The sequence below is a fragment of the Python bivittatus genome, unplaced genomic scaffold (assembly GCF_059951505.1).
Source record: "Python bivittatus isolate LINGU-HERP-01145 unplaced genomic scaffold, Pbiv_v1 ctg000850_np1212, whole genome shotgun sequence".
NCBI lineage: Eukaryota > Metazoa > Chordata > Lepidosauria > Squamata > Pythonidae > Python > Python bivittatus.
Genome location: NW_028277112.1, coordinates 66,783,468 through 66,801,067, shown reverse-complemented (window position 1 = coordinate 66,801,067; position 17,600 = coordinate 66,783,468).

Sequence of the window (17,600 nt, the reverse complement as noted above, 5' to 3'; positions counted from 1 at the left end):
CCACACACCTTGGCCCTACATACCCATATATGGTGCTTTGATGATGCTCTCCCCACCCTTTGGCCCTACATACCCATATATGGTGCTTTGATGATGCTCTCCACACACCTTGGCCCTACATACCCATATATGGTGCTTTGATGATGCTCTCCCCACCCTTTGGCCCTACATACCCATATATGGTGCTTTGATGATGCTCTCCACACACCTTGGCCCTACATACCCATATATGTTGTTTTGATGATGCTCTCCCCCCTTTGGCCCTAGATACACATATATGGTGCTTTGACTATTCTGTCCAAACACCTTGGCCCTACATACCCGTATTTGTTGTTTTGATGATGGTCTTCACACACCTTGGCCCTACATACCCATATATGGTGCTTTGATGATGCTCTCCCCACCCTTTGGCCCTACATACCCATATATGGTGCTTTGATGATGCTCTCCACACCCTTTGGCCCTACATACCCATATATGGTGCTTTGATGATGCTCTCCCCACCCTTTGGCCCTACATACCCATATATGGTGCTTTGATGATGCTCTTCATACACCTTGGCCCTACATACCCATATATGGTGCTTTGATGAAGCTCTCCACACACCTTGGCCCTACATACCCATATATGGTGCTTTGATGATGCTCTCCACACACCTTGGCCCTATATACCCATATATGGTGCTTTGATGATGCTCTCCCCACCCTTTGGCCCTACATACCCATATATGGTGCTTTGATGATGCTCTCCACACACCTTGGCCCTACATACCCATATATGGTGCTTTGATGATGCTCTCCCCACCCTTTGGCCCTACATACCCATATATGGTGCTTTGATGATGCTCTCCACACACCTTGGCCCTACATACCCATATATGGTGCTTTGATGATGCTCTCCCCACCCTTTGGCCCTACATACCCATATATGGTGCTTTGATGATGCTCTCCACACACCTTGGCCCTACATACCCATATATGGTGCTTTGATGATGCTCTCCCCACCCTTTGGCCCTACATACCCATATATGGTGCTTTGATGATGCTCTACATACACCTTGGCCCTACATACCCATATATGGTGCTTTGATGATGCTCTCCTCACCCTTTGGCCCTACATACCCATATATGGTGCTTTGATGATGCTCTCCACACACCTTGGCCCTACATACCCATATATGGTGCTTTGATGATGCTCTCCCCACCCTTTGGCCCTACATACCCATATATGGTGCTTTGATGATGCTCTCCCACCTTGGCCCTACATACCCATATATGGTGCTTTGATGATGCTCTTCACACACCTTGGCCCTACATACCCATATATGGTGCTTTGATGATGCTCTCCCCACCCTTTGGCCCTACATACCCATATATGGTGCTTTGATGATGCTCTTCACACACCTTGGCCCTACATACCCATATATGGTGCTTTGATGATGCTCTCCCCACCCTTTGGCCCTACATACCCATATATGGTGCTTTGATGATGCTCTCCCCACCCTTTGGCCCTACATACCCATATATGGTGCTTTGATGATGCTCTCCACACCCTTTGGCCCTACATACCCATATATGGTGCTTTGATGATGCTCTCCCCACCCTTTGGCCCTACATACCCATATATGGTGCTTTGATGATGCTCTCCACACCCTTTGGCCCTACATACCCATATATGGTGCTTTGATGATGCTCTCCCCACCCTTTGGCCCTACATACCCATATATGGTGCTTTGATGATGCTCTCCACACACCTTGGCCCTACATACCCATATATGGTGCTTTGATGATGCTCTCCCCACCCTTTGGCCCTACATACCCATATATGGTGCTTTGATGATGCTCTCCACACACCTTGGCCCTACATACCCATATATGGTGCTTTGATGATGCTCTCCACACACCTTGGCCCTACATACCCATATATGGTGCTTTGATGATGCTCTCCACACACCTTGGCCCTACATACCCATATATGGTGCTTTGATGATGCTCTCCACACACCTTGGCCCTACATACCCATATATGGTGCTTTGATGATGCTCTCCACACACCTTGGCCCTACATACCCATATATGGTGCTTTGATGATGCTCTCCCCACCCTTTGGCCCTACATACCCATATATGGTGCTTTGATGATGCTCTCCACACACCTTGGCCCTACATACCCATATATGGTGCTTTGATGATGCTCTCCCCACCCTTTGGCCCTACATACCCATATATGGTGCTTTGATGATGCTCTCCACACACCTTGGCCCTACATACCCATATATGGTGCTTTGATGATGCTCTACATACACCTTGGCCCTACATACCCATATATGGTGCTTTGATGATGCTCTTCACACACCTTGGCCCTACATACCCATATATGGTGCTTTGATGATGCTCTCCCACACCTTGGCCCTACATACCCATATATGGTGCTTTGATGATGCTCTTCATACACCTTGGCCCTACATACCCATATATGGTGCTTTGATGAAGCTCTCCACACACCTTGGCCCTACATACCCATATATGGTGCTTTGATGATGCTCTCCCCACCCTTTGGCCCTACATACCCATATATGGTGCTTTGATGATGCTCTCCACACCCTTTGGCCCTACATACCCATATATGGTGCTTTGATGATGCTCTCCCCACCCTTTGGCCCTACATACCCATATATGGTGCTTTGATGATGCTCTCCACACACCTTGGCCCTACATACCCATATATGGTGCTTTGATGATGCTCTCCCCACCCTTTGGCCCTACATACCCATATATGGTGCTTTGATGATGCTCTACATACACCTTGGCCCTACATACCCATATATGGTGCTTTGATGATGCTCTTCACACACCTTGGCCCTACATACCCATATATGGTGCTTTGATGATGCTCTTCACGCACCTTGGCCCTACATACCCATATATGGTGCTTTGATGATGCTCTTCACACACCTTGGCCCTACATACCCATATATGGTGCTTTGATGATGCTCTCCACACACCTTGGCCCTACATACCCATATATGGTGCTTTGATGATGCTCTACATACACCTTGGCCCTACATACCCATATATGGTGCTTTGATGAAGCTCTCCACACACCTTGGCCCTACATACCCATATATGGTGCTTTGATGATGCTCTCCACACCCTTTGGCCCTACATACCCATATATGGTGCTTTGATGATGCTCTTCACACACCTTGGCCCTACATACCCATATATGGTGCTTTGATGATGCTCTCCCCACCCTTTGGCCCTACATACCCATATATGGTGCTTTGATGATGCTCTCCACACCCTTTGGCCCTACATACCCATATATGGTGCTTTGATGATGCTCTCCCCACCCTTTGGCCCTACATACCCATATATGGTGCTTTGATGATGCTCTCCACACACCTTGGCCCTACATACCCATATATGGTGCTTTGATGATGCTCTCCACACACCTTGGCCCTACATACCCATATATGGTGCTTTGATGATGCTCTCCCCACCCTTTGGCCCTACATACCCATATATGGTGCTTTGATGATGCTCTTCACACACCTTGGCCCTACATACCCATATATGGTGCTTTGATGATGCTCTCCCCACCCTTTGGCCCTACATACCCATATATGGTGCTTTGATGATGCTCTACATACACCTTGGCCCTACATACCCATATATGGTGCTTTGATGATGCTCTTCACACACCTTGGCCCTACATACCCATATATGGTGCTTTGATGATGCTCTCCCCACCCTTTGGCCCTACATACCCATATATGGTGCTTTGATGATGCTCTACATACACCTTGGCCCTACATACCCATATATGGTGCTTTGATGATGCTCTTCACACACCTTGGCCCTACATACCCATATATGGTGCTTTGATGATGCTCTCCACACACCTTGGCCCTACATACCCATATATGGTGCTTTGATGATGCTCTTCACACACCTTGGCCCTACATACCCATATATGGTGCTTTGATGATGCTCTTCACACACCTTGGCCCTACATACCCATATATGGTGCTTTGATGATGCTCTCCCCACCCTTTGGCCCTACATACCCATATATGGTGCTTTGATGATGCTCTTCACACACCTTGGCCCTACATACCCATATATGGTGCTTTGATGATGCTCTCCCCACCCTTTGGCCCTACATACCCATATATGGTGCTTTGATGATGCTCTCCACACCTTGGCCCTACATACCCATATATGGTGCTTTGATGATGCTCTCCCCACCCTTTGGCCCTACATACCCATATATGGTGCTTTGATGATGCTCTCCACACACCTTGGCCCTACATACCCATATATGGTGCTTTGATGATGCTCTCCCCACACGTTGGCCCTACATACCCATATATGGTGCTTTGATGATGCTCTCCCCACCCTTTGGCCCTACATACCCATATATGGTGCTTTGATGATGCTCTCCACACCCTTTGGCCCTACATACCCATATATGGTGCTTTGATGATGCTCTCCCCACCCTTTGGCCCTACATACCCATATATGGTGCTTTGATGATGCTCTCCACACCCTTTGGCCCTACATACCCATATATGGTGCTTTGATGATGCTCTCCACACACCTTGGCCCTACATACCCATATATGGTGCTTTGATGATGCTCTCCCCACCCTTTGGCCCTACATACCCATATATGGTGCTTTGATGATGCTCTCCACACCTTGGCCCTACATACCCATATATGGTGCTTTGATGATGCTCTTCACACACCTTGGCCCTACATACCCATATATGGTGCTTTGATGATGCTCTCCCCACCCTTTGGCCCTACATACCCATATATGGTGCTTTGATGATGCTCTCCACACCTTGGCCCTACATACCCATATATGGTGCTTTGATGATGCTCTTCACACACCTTGGCCCTACATACCCATATATGGTGCTTTGATGATGCTCTCCCCACCCTTTGGCCCTACATACCCATATATGGTGCTTTGATGATGCTCTTCACACACCTTGGCCCTACATACCCATATATGGTGCTTTGATGATGCTCTCCCCACCCTTTGGCCCTACATACCCATATATGGTGCTTTGATGATGCACCTGCACCTGCATCGGGCTGTACGATGCCAACGCGGCGGAACTACGGAGTTTCCCGGACTTCATGCAGGCACTCCGGGGCAGATTCGAGGACACATTGAGCGCAAAGCGGGCGGAGGACGACATCCTACAGTTCAGACAGCGGGGCAAATCGGTATCGGAATATGCCCTGGAGTTCCGGAGGTTGGCCGAGAAGCTCGCGGACTGGCCGGAGTCCCTGAAGGTGAAGTATTTTAAGAGGGGACTCAACCCAGAGATCCTGGAACGGGCACTGGGGCGGGACGACCCGTCCACAGTGAAGGATTGGATCTGGCTGGCCGGAACGGCGGAATCGGCGTGGCGGCAGATCCAACAGACCACAAGACGACGGGACCAGACGAGGGACCAGCCGAGGGAGAGGACCCCCGAGGAGAGGCGGAGCGGTCGACGGCAGTCCACCGGGAGGCGAGACGCGACCAGAGCCCCGAATCTGGGCTTCCGATGCGGAGGCAGAGGCCACTGAGCGGCGCAGTGCCCGACGGAGCGGGAACGCGCCCCACCACGGCCCGAAGTCAAAACCCCGCGTGCGAACGGGAAAAGGACCGGTGACCGACCGCGGAAGGGGGCAGTGGCGGCGGTGACCGAGAAAGGACGCGGGGGGTGGTCGACCCCGGAGACAGCATCCTCCGGAGAGGACTCGGAGCCGGCGGGAAACGAGGCGCGCTCGCACTGAACGGCGTCCCAGTGCGAGCAGGGGAGTCGAGGCGCGCAGACCCAATAGGAGACGAGGACTGCCCACCGTTCCGGGTGAGGATACACGTCCGAGGGGTGAGATCCGGAGGGGAGGCGCAGCTACGGGCGCTACTGGACTCGGGCTGCACCCACTGCTTGATGCACCCAGCGGTGGTCTCGGGGCTCGGGCTACAGCTGAGGCGCCTCCGGGAGCCCATTTCATTCAGCCAGCTAGATGGCACGCTGGCAGGGGGGGGGCCAGCTCAGTATTACACCGAGCCGGTCCAGATGACGATCGCGAGTCACCGGGAAGAACTGAGGTTCGTGGTGGTCCCGGTGGCCGACTACGCGGTGGTACTCGGCTTGGCGTGGCTGCGGCGGCGGAACCCACGAGTCGACTGGACGGCGGAGGCAGTGCGGTTCGGGGTCGACAGACCGGCGAGGGGCGAGAGCAGAGGGGACCGAGCCGTGGAGACGGAGGCAGCCGCAACCACCGGGGGGCAAGCGGAGGGTCCGGGACACCGGGAGACGGGGCGAGAGCAGATGGGGCCCGAGACCCGGGCGGCAACAGCAGCAGCAGCAGCGCCGGGACCCCGGAGACCCGCCACGATCCCGAGGCGAGGGAGGCAGCGGCGACTGGCGAGGCGACCGCAAAGCGAGGGGCCGGACCCGGGGAACCCCCGACGGGCGGCGGAATCCCGAGGCAGTATCGAGACCTGGCGGCAGCGTTCGGGGAGAAGGAGTCCGACCAGCTCCCACCACACCGGCCCAGTGATTGCGCCATCGAGCTAGAGCCAGGAGCGACCCTGCCTAAGCCGAAAATGTACTCCCTGTCGAGGAGGGAGATGGGGGCCCTGCGCGAGTTCATAGACAAGAACCTAGCGCGGGGATTCATCCAACCCGCGAAGTCACCATTAGCGGCCCCGGTGTTATTCCGGGAGAAGAAGGACGGCTCGCTCCGTATGTGCGTAGACTACCGGGGGCTGAACGCAATCAGCACGGAGTACAAATACCCCCTCCCACTGATGAAGGACTTGATGTCGCATCTGTCGAAGGGGAGGGTGTTCACAAAACTGGACTTGCGCGAAGCCTACTTCAGAGTCAGGATCCGCGCAAAAGATGAGTGGAAGACGGCGTTCAACACCCCGCTCGGAAGCTACCAGTTTTCCGTGATGCCGTTCGGATTAAAAGGGGCCCCGGGGGTATTTATGCAGCTAATAAATGAGGTGCTGCACGACCTACTCTACCGGGGCGTCCTGGTCTACCTGGACGACATCCTCATCTACACCGAGACCCTGGCGGAGCACGTGAGCCTGGTGCGCACGGTGCTCCAGAGACTGCTGAAGGCACAGCTGTACGCAAAGCTCTCGAAATGCGAGTTCCATCGAGAGCAACTAGACTACCTCGGCTACCGAATATCCAGCCGGGGAATTGAGATGGACCCGGCGAAAGTAAGGGATGTCCTGGGCTGGGAAGCGCCGCGAACCCGGAGGCAACTCCAAAGCTTCCTAGGGTTTGCGAACTTCTATCGTCAGTTCATCCCGAACTTCGCCCAAATCGCCCTTCCCCTAACCGACCTGCTAAAAACCAAGGGCACTGGGAAATCCCCCAAGCCCAGCATGGCACTCGCGTGGACTGCAGAATGCCAGGGGGCGTTTGAGGAACTAAAACGGCGGTTCACCGCGGAGCCGATCCTGCGCCATCCCGACCCAGACCGGCGGTTTATAATCCAAGTGGATGCATCAGACGTGGCAACGGGAGCAGTCCTGCTCCAACCCAGCCCGGAGGGGGCCATCCACCCGTGCGCCTACGCCTCCCGCAAATTCACCGAGACGGAGAGGAGGTGGATGGTGTGGGAGAAAGAGGCGTACGCGGTCAAGTGGGCGCTGGCCACGTGGAGGCATCTACTGGAGGGGGCAACTGAACCGTTCGAAGTGTGGACGGACCATAAGAACCTCGAGGCCCTGAAGACCCCGCGTAAGCTATCCCCCAAACAGGCACGGTGGTCCCAATACTTCGGGAGGTTCAGGTTCACACTGAAACACATCCCCGGGAAGCGCAACTTCCTAGCGGATGGACTGTCTCGCATGCCCCAACACGCCAGCCTACGGGAGTAGATCGTGGACGCCGTCATCCCCGCCAGCAGGCTGGCTGCAAAGGCGGTGACCCGAAGCCAGACCAAGGGGGAGCGACGGGACGCGGCGCCTGAAGTAAGGCAAGGGTTCGCGGAGGCGGCGGAGCGGGACGCTTGGCTCAAGCAGAACCGAGAGGCGCTAACCGGCCAAGAGGGGTTGTGGTGGCACGAAGGAAAGCTGTACGTGCCCGAGGGTTGCCGACGGGAGGTCATGGAGAGAGCCCACGACAGCCGGAGCGCGGGGCATTACGGCTTCGTAAAGACACTCCACTTAATCCGGCGGCAGTTTTGGTGGCCCACGCTCCGGGAGGACGTGGAGGCGTATTCGGGGGGTTGCCCGGTGTGCGCAACAGCGAAAGGAGCCAAAGGCAAACCTAGAGGCCTACTCCAGTCGGTAGCGGAACCCGACGGCCCTTGGCAAGAGGTCGCCATGGACTTCATAGTGGAGCTCCCGGAGAGTAAGGGGAAGACCGCCATTTGGGTGGTCACGGACTTATTCTCCAAACAAGCGCATTTTGTAGCGTGCCGGCGAGTCCCCACGGCCGAGGGGCTGGCGAGACTGTTCGTGCAACATGTCTACCGACTCCACGGCGCACCTCGACGTGTCGTCAGCGATCGGGGCGGCAACTTCATCGCGCGGTTCTGGCGGGAGTTCCTGAAGCGGGTGGGGACGAAACAAGCCCTATCCTCCGCGGCGCACCCGCAGACGGACGGAGCCACGGAACGCCTGAACGGGGGGCTCGAACAGTACCTGCGCTGCTACGTGGGGCACCAACAGGACGATTGGGCGGAGCTACTACCATTCGCGGAGGTGGCATACAACAACGCCGTCCACAAGAGTACCGGGTTCTCTCCGTTCAAAGTAGCCACCGGGAGAGATTTCGTCCCCATGCCGGAGCTGCCTCAGCCGGAATCCCAGATCAACTCCCTGGACGCCTGGTTCGCCCAAATCGACGAGACCCGGCGAGCGGCGCACGCGGCATTGCAAAGAGCCAAAGCCGACTACAAGAAGCACGCGGACCGCAAGAGGCTCCCCGAGGAAAAATGGAAAGTGGGGGACCAGGTGTATCTGTCAACCAAAAACCTAAAGACGCACCAGGCATCGAAAAAACTCAGCCCGAGGTTTGTGGGGCCGTTCCCCATTACGGAGGTCATCAATCCGGTGACCGTCAGGCTGACGCTCCCGAAAAGCCTCGGGAAGATCCACCCGGTGTTCCATTGCAGCCTGCTAAAGTTGCACCAGCCGGGGAACGCCTGGCACAAGGCGGAGGGAGTACCGCCACCCATCATGGTCGGGGGGGAGCAGCACTTCGAAATCAACCGGATACTGGACGCCCGGAGGCACAAGGGGCAGACCCAGCTCCTAGTGCAATGGAAACATTTCCCCAAGTCCCACAGCGAATGGGTGAGTAAAACCCACATAAGGGCGCCGGACCTAGTGCGGGACTTTTACAGTAAATACCCCGGGAAGCCGAAATAGAACCGAGGGGGAGGAGTTGTCTTCAGGGGGGCGGCATGTCAGGTTCGGTCAGCACGAGGCTTCAGGGAAGCACGGGGCTGCAGGGAAGCTCGCAACCAGACCACGCGGAATCCACCGGCGGTAGCTAGCGGGGAAAAGAGGAACCGAAAGCGCCGCTAATTAACGAGCCACCTGCGGCCAGCTAAACAGGAAAACCACAGCGGAAGCTTTTAACTATGAACTGATAACGGCGCGAGCATGCAAGGAACGGGGCCGCAGGGCAGCAAAACAAGATCGCAACGCAGCACAGAACCCGCGGGTCTGCACGTAGCAGGGAGGGACCAACCCAGCCGGAGGGGGACTGGCAATCAAGGACAATGGACTCTGACCGACCCTGCCATCATGAACGATCAGGGGGGACATTGGGGGGCCTAATAGCCCACAGCCGCAACGCGATCACGAGGCGGGAAAAAGCGCGGGAAGGGGGGAATATAACAAGTGATGCAATTGTACCAAGCCAGTCCTGGCTTTGCTTGTGACTACTACGTTACGCATGAGTAAACCTTCTTTGTGAACCACACGTGTCACGAGAGTTTCTCTGTCGAACAGGGCAAATCTTACACATAGGATGTTGTTCCAGAACTGTGAAGGCTTTTTTAGATGTCGTTTGGCAAACTCTAATCTGGCCTTCCTGTTTTTGAGGCTCACCAATGGTTTACATCTTGTGGTGAACCCTCTGTATTCACTCTGGTGAACTCGTCTTTTGATTGTTGACTTTGACACACATACACCTACCTCCTGGAGAGTGTTCTTGATCTGGCCAACTGTTGTGAAGGGTGTTTTCTTCACCAGGGAAAGAATTCTTCGGTCATCCACCACAGTTGTTTTCCGTTGTCTCCTGGGTCTTTTGGTGTTGCTGAGCTCACCGGTGCGTTCCTTCTTTTTGAGAATGTTCCAAACAGTTGTTTTGGCCACGCCTAATGTTCTTGCTATCTCTCTGATGGGTTTGTTTTGTTTCTTCAGCCTAATGATGGCTTGCTTCACTGATAGTGACAGCTCTTTGGGTCTCATCTTGAGAGTTGACAGCAACAGATTCCAAATGCAAATAGCACACTTGAAATGAACTCTGGGTCTTATATCTGCACATTGTAATTGGAATACTGAGGGAATATCACACACCTGGCCATGGAACAGCTGAGAAGCCAATTGTCCCATTACTTTTGGTCCCTTAACAGGTGGGGGGCACATATGCAACCTGTTCTAATTCGTACACCGTTCACCTGAGTTGGATGTACATACCCTCAAATTAAAGCTGACAGTCTGCCGATAAAGCACATTGTGTTTGTTTCATTGGAAATCCATTGTGGTGGTGTATAGAGCCAAAGATGTTAGAATGGTGTCGATCTCCCAATATTTCTGGACCTGACTGTATATGGTGCTTTGATGATGCTCTCCACACACCTTGGCCCTATATAGCCATATATGGTGCTTTGATGATGCTCTCCCCGCCCTTTGGCCCTACATACCCATATATGGTGCTTTGATGATGCTCTTCACACACCTTGGCACTACAACCCATATATGGTGCTTTGATGATGCTCTCCCCACACTTTGGCCCTACATACCCATATATGGTGCTTTGATGATGTTCTCCACACACCTTGGCCCTATATACCCATATATGGTGCTTTGATGATGCTCTCCCCACCCTTTGGCCCTACATACCCATATATGGTGCTTTGATGATGCTCTCCTCACCCTTTGGCGCTACATACCCATATTTGGGGCTTGGATGATGCTCTCCACACCTTTGCCCTATATACCCATATTTGGTGCTTTGATGATGCTCTTCACACACCTTGGCACTACATACCCATATATGGTGCTTTGATGATGCTCTTCACACACCTTGGCACTACATACCCATATAGGGTGCTTTGATGATGCTCTCCCCACCCTTTGGTCCTACATACCCATATATTTTGCTTTGATGATGCTCTCCCCTCCCTTTGGCCATACATACCCATATATGTGGCTTTGATGATGTTCTCCACACACCTTGGCCCTATATACCCATATATGGTGCTTTCATGATGCTCTCCCCACCCTTTGGCCCTACATACCCATATATGGTGCTTTGATGATGCTCTCCACACACCTTGGCCCTATATACCCATATATGGTGCTTTGATGATGCTCTCCCCACCCTTTGGCCCTACATACCCATATATGGGGCTTTGATGATGCTCTCCACACGTTTGCCCTATATACCCATATTTGGTGCTTTGATGATGCTCTTCACACACCTTGGCACTACATACCCATATATGGTGCTTTGATGATGCTCTCCCCACCCTTTGGCCCTACATACCCATATATGGGGCTTTGATGATGCTCTCCACACCTTTGCCCTATATACCCATATTTGGTGCTTTGCTGATGCTCTTCACACACCTTGGCACTACATACCCATATATGGTGCTTTGATGATGCTCTCCCCACCCTTTGGCCCTACATACCCATATTTGGGGCTTGGATGATGCTCTCCACACCTTTGCCCCATATACCCATATTTGGTGCTTTGATGATGCTCTTCACACACCTTGGCACTACATACCCATATATGGTGCTTTGATGATGCTCTCCACACCTTTGCCCTATATACCCATATTTGGTGCTTTGATGATGCTCTTCACACACCTTGGCACTACATACCCATATATGGTGCTTTGATGATGCTCTCCCCACCCTTTGGCCCTACATACCCATATATGGGGCTCTGATGATGCTCTCCACACCTTTGCCCTATATAGCCACATTTGGTGTTTGATGATGCTCTTCATACACCTTGGCCCTACATACCCATATATGGTGCTTTGATGATGCTCTTCACACACCTTGGCCCTACATACCCATATATGGTGCTTTGATGATGCTCTCCCCACCCTTTGGTCCTACATACCCATATATGGTGCTTTGATGATGCTCTCCCCACCCTTTGGCCCTACATACCCATATATGGTGCTTTGATGATGCTCTTCACACACCTTGGCCCTACATACCCATATATGGTGCTTTGATGATGCTCTCCCCACCCTTTGGCCCTACATACCCATATATGGTGCTTTGATGATGCTCTCCACACACCTTGGCCCTATATACCCATATATGGTGCTTTGATGATGCTCTCCCCGCCCTTTGGCCCTACATACCCATATATGGTGCTTTGATGATGCTCTTCACACACCTTGGCACTACATACCCATATATGGTGCTTTGATGATGCTCTCCCCACACTTTGGCCCTACATACCCATATATGGTGCTTTGATGATGCTCTCCACACACCTTGGCCCTACATACCCATATATGGTGCTTTGATGATGCTCTTCACACACCTTGGCCCTACATACCCATATATGGTGCTTTGATGATGCTCTCCCCACCCTTTGGCCCTACATACCCATATATGGTGCTTTGATGATGCTCTCCACACCCTTTGGCCCTACATACCCATATATGGTGCTTTGATGATGCTCTCCACACACCTTGGCCCTATATACCCATATATGGTGCTTTGATGATGCTCTCCCCACCCTTTGGCCCTACATACCCATATATGGTGCTTTGATGATGCTCTCCACACACCTTGGCCCTATATACCCATATATGGTGCTTTGATGATGCTCTCCACACCCTTTGGCCCTACATACCCATATATGGTGCTTTGATGATGCTCTCCACACCTTGGCCCTATATACCCATATATGGTGCTTTGATGATGCTCTTCACACACCTTGGCACTATATACCCATATATGGTGCTTTGATGATGCTCTCCCCACCGTTTGACCCTACATACCCATATATGGTGCTTTGATGATGCTCTTCACACCTTGGCCCTACATACCCATATATGGTGCTTTGATGATGCTCTTCACACACCTTGGCCCTACATACCCATATATGGTGCTTTGATGATGCTCTCCCCACCCTTTGGCCCTACATACCCATATATGGTGCTTTGATGATGCTCTCCACACCTTGGCCCTACATACCCATATATGGTGCTTTGATGATGCTCTCCACACACCTTGGCCCTACATACCCATATATGGTGCTTTGATGATGCTCTTCACACACCTTGGCCCTACATACCCATATATGGTGCTTTGATGATGCTCTTCACACACCTTGGCCCTACATACCCATATATGGTGCTTTGATGATGCTCTTCACACACCTTGGCACTACATACCCATATATGGTGCTTTGATGATGCTCTCCCCACCCTTTGGCCCTACATACCCATATATGGTGCTTTGATGATGCTCTCCCCACCCTTTGGCCCTACATACCCATATATGGTGCTTTGATGATGCTCTCCACACACCTTGGCCCTATATACCCATATATGGTGCTTTGATGATGCTCTCCCCACCCTTTGGCCCTACATACCCATATATGGTGCTTTGATGATGCTCTCCACACACCTTGGCCCCACATACCCATATATGGTGCTTTGATGATGCTCTCCCCACCCTTTGGCCCTACATACCCATATATGGTGCTTTGATGATGCTCTCCACACACCTTGGCCCTATATACCCATATATGGTGCTTTGATGATGCTCTCCCCACCCTTTGGCCCTACATACCCATATATGGTGCTTTGATGATGCTCTCCACACACCTTGGCCCTATATACCCATATATGGTGCTTTGATGATGCTCTCCCCACCCTTTGGCCCTACATACCCATATATGGTGCTTTGATGATGCTCTCCACACCCTTTGGCCCTACATACCCATATATGGGGCTTTGATGATGCTCTCCACACCTTGGCCCTATATACCCATATATGGTGCTTTGATGATGCTCTCCACACACCTTGGCCCTACATACCCATATATGGTGCTTTGATGATGCTCTCCCCACCCTTTGGCCCTACATACCCATATATGGTGCTTTGATGATGCTCTCCACACCCTTTGGCCCTACATACCCATATATGGTGCTTTGATGATGCTCTCCCCACCCTTTGGCCCTACATACCCATATATGGTGCTTTGATGATGCTCTCCACACACCTTGGCCCTATATACCCATATATGGTGCTTTGATGATGCTCTCCACACACCTTGGCCCTATATACCCATATATGGTGCTTTGATGATGCTCTTCACACACCTTGGCCCTACATACCCATATATGGTGCTTTGATGATGCTCTCCCCACCCTTTGGCCCTACATACCCATATATGGTGCTTTGATGATGCTCTCCACACACCTTGGCCCTACATACCCATATATGGTGCTTTGATGATGCTCTCCCCACCCTTTGGCCCTACATACCCATATATGGTGCTTTGATGATGCTCTCCACACACCTTGGCCCTATATACCCATATATGGTGCTTTGATGATGCTCTCCCCACCCTTTGGCCCTACATACCCATATATGGTGCTTTGATGATGCTCTCCACACACCTTGGCCCTACATACCCATATATGGTGCTTTGATGATGCTCTCCCCACCCTTTGGCCCTACATACCCATATATGGTGCTTTGATGCTGCTCTCCACACACCTTGGCCCTATATACACATATATGGGGCTTTGATGATGCTCTCCACACCTTTGCCCTACATACCCATAATTGGTGCTTTGCTGATGCTCTTCACACACCTTGGCACTACATACCCATATATGGTGCTTTGATGATGCTCTCCCCACCCTTTGGCCCTACATACCCATATTTGGTGCTTTGATGATGCTCTCCACACCTTGGCCCTACATACCCATATTTGGTGCTTTGATGATGCTCTTCACACACCTTGGCACTACATACCCATATATGGGGCTTTGATGATGCTCTCAACCCCCTTTTACCATACATACCCATATATGGTGCTTTGATGATGCTCTTCACACACCTTGGCCCTACATACCCATATATGGTGCTTTGATGATGCTCTCCCCACCCTTTGGCCCTACATACCCATATATGGTGCTTTGATGATGCTCTCCCCACCCTTTGGCCCTACATACCCATATATGGTGCTTTGATGATGCTCTCCCCACCCTTTGGCCCTACATACCCATATATGGTGCTTTGATGATGCTCTCCACACACCTTGGCCCTATATACCCATATATGGTGCTTTGATGATGCTCTCCCCGCCCTTTGGCCCTACATACCCATATATGGGGCGTTGATGATGCTCTCCACACCTTTGCCCTATATACCCATATTTGGTGCTTTGCTGATGCTCTTCACACACCTTGGTACTACATACCTATATATGGTGCTTTCATGATGCTCTCCCCACCCTTTGGCCCTACATACCCATATTTGGGGCTTTGATGATGCTCTCCACACCTTTGCCCTATATACCCATATTTGGTGCTTTGATGATGCTCTTTACACACCTTGGCACTACATACCTTTATATGGGGCTTTGATGATGCTCTCAACACCCTTTTCCCCTACATACGCATATATGGTGCTTTGATCATGCTCTTCACACACCTTGGCCCTACAAACCCATATATGGTTCTTTGATGATGCTCTCCCCACCCTTTGGCCGTACATACCCATATATGGTGCTTTGATGATGCACCTGCACCTGCATCGGGCTGTACGATGCCAACGCGGCGGAACTACGGAGTTTCCCGGACTTCATGCAGGCACTCCGGGGCAGATTCGAGGACACATTGAGCGCAAAGCGGGCGGAGGATGACATCCTACAGTTCAGACAGCGGGGCAAATCGGTATCGGAATATGCCCTGGAGTTCCGGAGGTTGGCCGAGAAGCTCGCGGACTGGCCGGAGTCCCTGAAGGTGAAGTATTTTAAGAGGGGACTCAACCCAGAGATCCTGGAACGGGCACTGGGGCGGGACGACCCGTCCACAGTGAAGGATTGGATCTGGCTGGCCGGAACGGCGGAATCGGCGTGGCGGCAGATCCAACAGACCACAAGACGACGGGACCAGACGAGGGACCAGCCGAGGGAGAGGACCCCCGAGGAGAGGCGGAGCGGTCGACGGCAGTCCACCGGGAGGCGAGACGCGACCAGAGCCCCGAATCTGGGCTTCCGATGCGGAGGCAGAGGCCACTGAGCGGCGCAGTGCCCGACGGAGCGGGAACGCGCCCCACCACGGCCCGAAGTCAAAACCCCGCGTGCGAACGGGAAAAGGACCGGTGACCGACCGCGGAAGGGGGCAGTGGCGGCGGTGACCGAGAAAGGACGCGGGGGGTGGTCGACCCCGGAGACAGCATCCTCCGGAGAGGACTCGGAGCCGGCGGGAAACGAGGCGCGCTCGCACTGAACGGCGTCCCAGTGCGAGCAGGGGAGTCGAGGCGCGCAGACCCAATAGGAGACGAGGACTGCCCACCGTTCCGGGTGAGGATACACGTCCGAGGGGTGAGATCCGGAGGGGAGGCGCAGCTACGGGCGCTACTGGACTCGGGCTGCACCCACTGCTTGATGCACCCAGCGGTGGTCTCGGGGCTCGGGCTACAGCTGAGGCGCCTCCGGGAGCCCATTTCATTCAGCCAGCTAGATGGCACGCTGGCAGGGGGGGGGCCAGCTCAGTATTACACCGAGCCGGTCCAGATGACGATCGCGAGTCACCGGGAAGAACTGAGGTTCGTGGTGGTCCCGGTGGCCGACTACGCGGTGGTACTCGGCTTGGCGTGGCTGCGGCGGCGGAACCCACGAGTCGACTGGACGGCGGAGGCAGTGCGGTTCGGGGTCGACAGACCGGCGAGGGGCGAGAGCAGAGGGGACCGAGCCGTGGAGACGGAGGCAGCCGCAACCACCGGGGGGCAAGCGGAGGGTCCGGGACACCGGGAGACGGGGCGAGAGCAGATGGGGCCCGAGACCCGGGCGGCAACAGCAGCAGCAGCAGCGCCGGGACCCCGGAGACCCGCCACGATCCCGAGGCGATGGGAGGCAGCGGCGACTGGCGAGGCGACCGCAAAGCGAGGGGCCGGACCCGGGGAACCCCCGACGGGCGGCGGAATCCCGAGGCAGTATCGAGACCTGGCGGCAGCGTTCGGGGAGAAGGAGTCCGACCAGCTCCCACCACACCGGCCCAGTGATTGCGCCATCGAGCTAGAGCCAGGAGCGACCCTGCCTAAGCCGAAAATGTACTCCCTGTCGAGGAGGGAGATGGGGGCCCTGCGCGAGTTCATAGACAAGAACCTA